This window comes from Phaethon lepturus, unplaced genomic scaffold (assembly GCF_000687285.1).
Source record: "Phaethon lepturus isolate BGI_N335 unplaced genomic scaffold, ASM68728v1 scaffold27051, whole genome shotgun sequence".
Lineage (NCBI taxonomy): Eukaryota > Metazoa > Chordata > Aves > Phaethontiformes > Phaethontidae > Phaethon > Phaethon lepturus.
In genome coordinates, this window is record NW_010515948.1 from 11,370 (window position 1) to 17,377 (window position 6,008).

The following is a 6,008-nucleotide window of genomic DNA, read 5'->3' on the forward strand; positions in this document are numbered from 1 at the left end:
TACTGTTCACTCTCCTCTTCCAAAGCTGTTTTATATGCTCATTTATATCATCTTTCTTGTTGAAGCACTGCATTTAGTTCTCTTGAGACTATGGAGGAGGGTTTCCTGCAGAATGCAGCTTCAGTAAGATTAAGCTCAAGGCGAAGATTTTCTATTGTGTAACCTTGTCCTAAAATACATCCCTCTCTAGAGTGGATATGGTACCAGTGACAAACTGATTTGACCTCTTTCTCAGACTTCTTGTGAAGCCTCAGAGAGCTAGTGCCTCAACGGAGCTGCTGGTCTAAAGCAATGTCTGTACTGTTATAACTCGATGGAAGAGTAACAACAGGAAAACTGTACTCTGCCTCAAAGATTGCTATTGAGACCTTCATGTAAAATGAGAAGATACACATGCTACACAGATGCACTAGTATCCTTTTTAAGGAAGTTCATTCTTAGAAGTTGTACACTGACTTCAAAATTCAGGTTTTATTTCAAGGAATAGACAGACTTGAATTTTCTTCATTTCTCTGGAAGAACTAATACCTTTCAAAGAATTTATTTCTGAAAAGGTGGTCTGGAGTGGAATTTCTAAACCTTAGAAGCACATGACTGGAAGTCAGATTGGCCTTTATATGATGGAGAAAAGGAGAGAAAAGAATCTTTTTTCCTCCTGCAGTTTTTCTTTGTCTTTGTTTACATGCTTACCTGTATATTAGAAGAACCAAGTTCAGCTGTTGATGGCTGTTTTTAAGTGTTTAAAAAAAAAAAAAGCAGTGGGAGAATGAAATAATCTTCACTGAGTCAGTTATGCAGTGGAAGGTGGAAGCTAATCTTTGCTTTATTTCTAATTGTGAAAATATATTTAATATTCACTATGGTGATGTATAAAAGCTGTATTGATAAGTGCTTCACAAAATTATCAGTCTCAACAGATTTTCTTTAAGCTGGTGTGTTTAAAGGATTTGTGTATTTTAGTATAAATATGTCAACATGATCATCAATTTGACAAAATGAGATTTCTTCTGAAGTTAAATGTATAAAAGTTGGCAGGATTTGGACTTAAGTTAGGATGTCAGATAATGCTAAAACTTGAAGTCTGTCATAAATTTTGACTAACCATGTGTTGTTTCAGAAGCACTACAACTGTATACTAGTTTTTAACTTTTCCTACTTTAAATGGAAATTATTTTTAAGAATACAATACTAAAAATCTGTGCTGACCTGCACTACTTCTGTATGCAGTTTTGAATTATTGCTGTTAAGTTAAATTTTCTTAAATGAAGTCAGCTTCTGAGGCACCATATAGAGAACTGTAGGAATTGTGCAAGTTGGAAGTAGTGTAAACTGGTTTTGTTTTGCTTTTAGAACCACAACTAAATGCGTATTCAATTTAATTTTCACCTTCAGCCTAGAGACTGCAAAAGTGATTACTCTTCTCCACAGGAGACTCTACAGGAATTGCATTATGAATTAAATCTACAAATGCTACACTTTCTTATGTTAGATAGTATTAGAGGAGCAGAAAATCAATAAACCTGATTTACAAGGAACAAAAGTTCTTATCTTGCTATAGTTTCTGTGTTGTCTTATTGTTGATACTGAAATCTAGCCTTTTCTTAGAGAGTGGCATGTTTATTGCAATTTATTGGTTTGGAGGATTCCTCCAAAAGTCAGCACTGAAGTCTTTATACCTTTTGTAAAGTGACAGTTCTGTTTTCTCTCAACACAAAATGAACCAAAGAATCGGGGATGAAGCAGGATAAACTAAATGTGTTCTGGCACCTCAAGAGGTCTGTCTGGATTGATTTCTACTGGCTGATAAAATGTGAATATTTTCACTTGGTATCAATAGGGTGTATATACTGACTACTGTTGCAGTCTGGGGAGAAGAATTTGTGAATGAGAGTAGCAACTATCCCACAAAGGAACATCATTCCTCTCTTGAATCAGGTTGGAATCTTGAATTAGACTGGAACTGATAGCTCGCTACAATGATCCATTCCTGGCACCAAGGATTTATTTCCTCTTTTGTATGGTGTTCAGGCCTAGTTTTTCAAGCAGCTGGAAAATGGAAAACACCCATGGATGATGAACATTTTGAATGTGTTCTAGTATGGTAACTTCTATTAGTAGTGCTCATAGGAACTACTGATATTGTTTCAGATCTGCTCTTGACCTGCAAACAGTATTAATAGTGGATTGCAGACGCAGGACAGAATCCCTCCTTGAGTTAGAAAGCTGGTGCTTTGACTTGAAACCTACACACTCAGTTAGCTTGTTGCTGGTTCACTGGCAGTTTCTTTGACCTTGCCACAGTGCTTACAGTGTTTCTGAGGCACTGAGCCTTGTCAGGAAATTGAACTTCCCCTGGGAGTTGGCTTTGAGCAAGGTTTGGAGTGGGCTGAGGGAGAAAATGTTGGCTTAGGCTAATACAGTCTTGGGGGCCAGTATGTTCTCCTCTCACAACTGTATGAATAGAGCAAGCAGGAGATAGTTATTCCTGCTCAGCTGTAGTTGCTATGTATCCTCTTATCCCTGGTACTGCTTTGTGCTTAGCACATTTATCTAGGCTTCCCTTAAGAAGGCCTGTTGCGCTGTTTGCAGTGGTTTAGTATCTGGTATGCAGGCTCCCAGTTCCTGTGTTCTGAGGTGCTGGTAGGAATGAGTTCTGGAAACATGCTATGCTGGAGTCTGCTCCGATGGACTGCCTAAAGGTAACTGTAGTTTCAGATGTGCAGGGAAATATAGTTGGGCTTCTTTCTGTAGTGTAAATGGATGTTATAAACTTTAAAACAGTTCTAGAATACAGATAAGATATAGATGTGAATTGCTGATGGAATTTGGGGAAACATTGGAAAACTGGTTAAATACCAAAAGAACCAGATTGTGTCCTGGAGTTTGAGTTGAAGGCATCTTAACTAACTCCTGAGGTGCTGATGCTACTCTTCAATGTTAACTATGCTGATAGAACTCCTGACTACAGAAGTATTTTTGTGTAGTCTGGCACTAGGTGTAAAGATGCATTATTATTACCGAGAGGAAAAAAAAAACAACTTTGCTTAATAGCTACATACCTGATTAAAAGCTGTGCTTGTGTTTTGACTTCCTCTAGAGCGAGTCTAGCATCTTGCTCTTCATCTGCTCCTCAGCCTCTTATCTTGTCTTCTCCCAGTTTCTTCTTTCATACTTCAGGTGGTGTTCTGCCATCTCAACCAGTTGCTGGCATTCCTTCTCTAACCACATTGCTCCTTCTGTCTGTGTTTTTCTGCCTCTTAGAAATAGATCACCAACAACTATTAGGTGCTTACATTATGCACACATACTTCCTATTTAGGAAATGTTTTTTTAGTCAATTACAAATTGAAAGAAAATATTATATATGCTGACATTACAAGTATTTAATATTGTCCCAAGCATGTGATGTTCTAATTCTAATTAGAAATAAATTCTAATTGGATTTTTTTAAAATCTGTTTGGCATTTAAGTTTTTCAAGCCTTCCTCTGGAGCTATTTGTTAGAAGCAGAAATTTTTTTTTTTTAAAACTGTGTAGCTACTGGGACTCGGGCTTTCAGAGAAGATCTATAATGAAAATACCAAAAAATTAACAGATGTAGCATGAACGTTGTTATTGCTAGCATCTTGCACAGTTGCATTGTAGCTAGGCTGTGGAATATCTCTTCTTCAGGCTGCAGGGACTGTGGAAGGAGGACTAGTATTACCATATCTATTTAATAGAGGAGGAGCAGCTGAGGTACTACAAGTTTGGGACTTTGTCACAGGAATTCCAGGGCAGACACACAGGCTAAGTCTATGTCTTTACCAGAAATCATCCATTCAGATGAATTGTCTGCAGCTAAAGTAAGCATTAGCCTTTCTGTAGACCACCTGCTGCTGCTTTTTCCTCTAGCTCTCTCTTCTTATGGAACTGCAAGAAGCCTTCTGTGATAATCTTCCTGCTGCTGCCAAGTAAGTTCTTGTGCTGCTTTCTCTAATTGTGATGACTTTGCTGCCTCCTCCTCCTGGTGCCTCCACTCTTCTAGTTTCTGTAAATGAAAACCTAAATGATATTATTGATTGCTATAGCAACCTTGGGTTTGCTGAACATTCTTGCCAGAAGAAGAGCAGTTCTAGCCCAAAGAGCTAAGCAGATTGCCAAAGCAAAGGGGAGACAAATTAGAACAAAGAACAGGTGCTGGTTAGTGATACATAGCACATCTGGTTGGTTCTGCGAAATAATATTAAAAAAAAAATACCATCTACTTAATACTGTCTGTAAGGGGACAAAAAATGGAATTATATTTTTTATATGTGTGCTTTTGAGGAGGGCATGAAGATTATGGGAATACAGGTATGTGGTTTTCATCAAAGATGTGGAGACAAGGGATGGAGGAGAGCGGAGGGACAGCTAGGAAAGTTCAGAGAACAAGAGCTGGATGGAAAAATTGGAATGCCTCTTTGTGGAACAAGAAAACCCAGAACAAGAACCTAGGCTATGCAACGAGTAAGGAGGCAATGGGGAACCTTGGCTGAGATTTAGATGTAAATAAACAGAATGGTGGTCAAAATGAGCTATTTTTGCAGGAGGATTCACACTGTGAGGAAGGAGAATGACAGTAAGTCAAGGAGGTTCACCAAGTGAAGAAATATTCTCCTTATTTTGTGAACGGGAAGTTAAGGACAATCAAACTAAAGGTCTTCTGCTTCACTGAATGCTATTTAAGATCATTTCCAAACTAACTCAGGGTTCTCAGTCTGGCAGTTTGACTTGAATGCCTACTTGCCTGAAATAAAGTTAAGCAGGCCATGGCATTAATATCGAAGAATGCGTTTTAAGTCAGATTTGTCCTCTCTTCAACCATCTGATTAAAAGATGCCACTTCTACGAAACTGGTTCTTACAAATGCCTGTGACCAGGGAATACCCTCCGAAGTGTTCAGTCATTTCTAGGTAGGCTGCAGCTCTCCAAAATCACCCAAGGAGGTCGCTGTTCTCCCCAGTAGATACCGTTCTTGATGAAAAAGTATACCATCGAAGCAAAGCAATAAGATGATGTCAGAATGTGGTGTTTTGTGTAAGCGGAACATTTCAAAAGGTGAATAGAAATGCGATAACTACAAAACACCAGAGCTTGTTTCTGGTACTGATGGGTTTCCCAGAGCTTTGCCTTAAGTATTTGTTATGGTGGTGGTTTTTTTCCCTAAAGCTATGTCAGCAGACGTAAAGAGCAAAAGTGCTCTTAACTGCTTTTTTTTTTTGTGTGTAGTATAAAATTCTTGTATCATTAAGGAATAACCTACATTGCTATGAAATGTCTTTATAACCATGTAGTTGTAACCATGCTGAGTGTTTTGTGAGGGGAAAATGCTCAGTAGTGGTTTTGGTGCTGTATTGCAAGTGTAGAATAACATCTTCATAAACTCAGCATAAGCTAGGTACGATTGGTTAAAAAAATGAATTTGTTTAATGACTTTGATTCACTGTTGGTACTGATTTTTCATTAATGAGTTGGAAAATTGTAATTCTAGGACAGACTCAGAATTCAGAGTAATAAGTTTATGAAAGTATTTTTTTTAAAAAGTAGTTAAATTAGTAGACAGACACACAATACTAAACTTAGGAAAAAATCTAATACGCTGCTAAAAGATGGAACTTCATGCACATGTTTCAGATTAAAAGGTCTGTGATGTTATCCTCTAGTTTGGAATTTGCTTGGGGGTACTGGATCAGTTTGCTGACTCCTTTACACTGTTAGGCATTATTGGTCTTCATAATATATAGATATATATCTATAGAAGATATATCTTCTATATTACAAGATGGTTTGTTATATATACGTTTCTTCATGCTGGAACATCGATAGGTTTGGATGCATATGCCTGGCTGACAAAAAGCAAAGACTGCAGTAGTTCTGTGTCATCGTTCCATTCAAAAGTTCCCTTCTCAAATGTGAACATGATCCTCACTAACCGCATCTCCTGTGTGCTCCTCTGTTGTTCCTGTTCCAGATCTGCCTTCGCTTTTT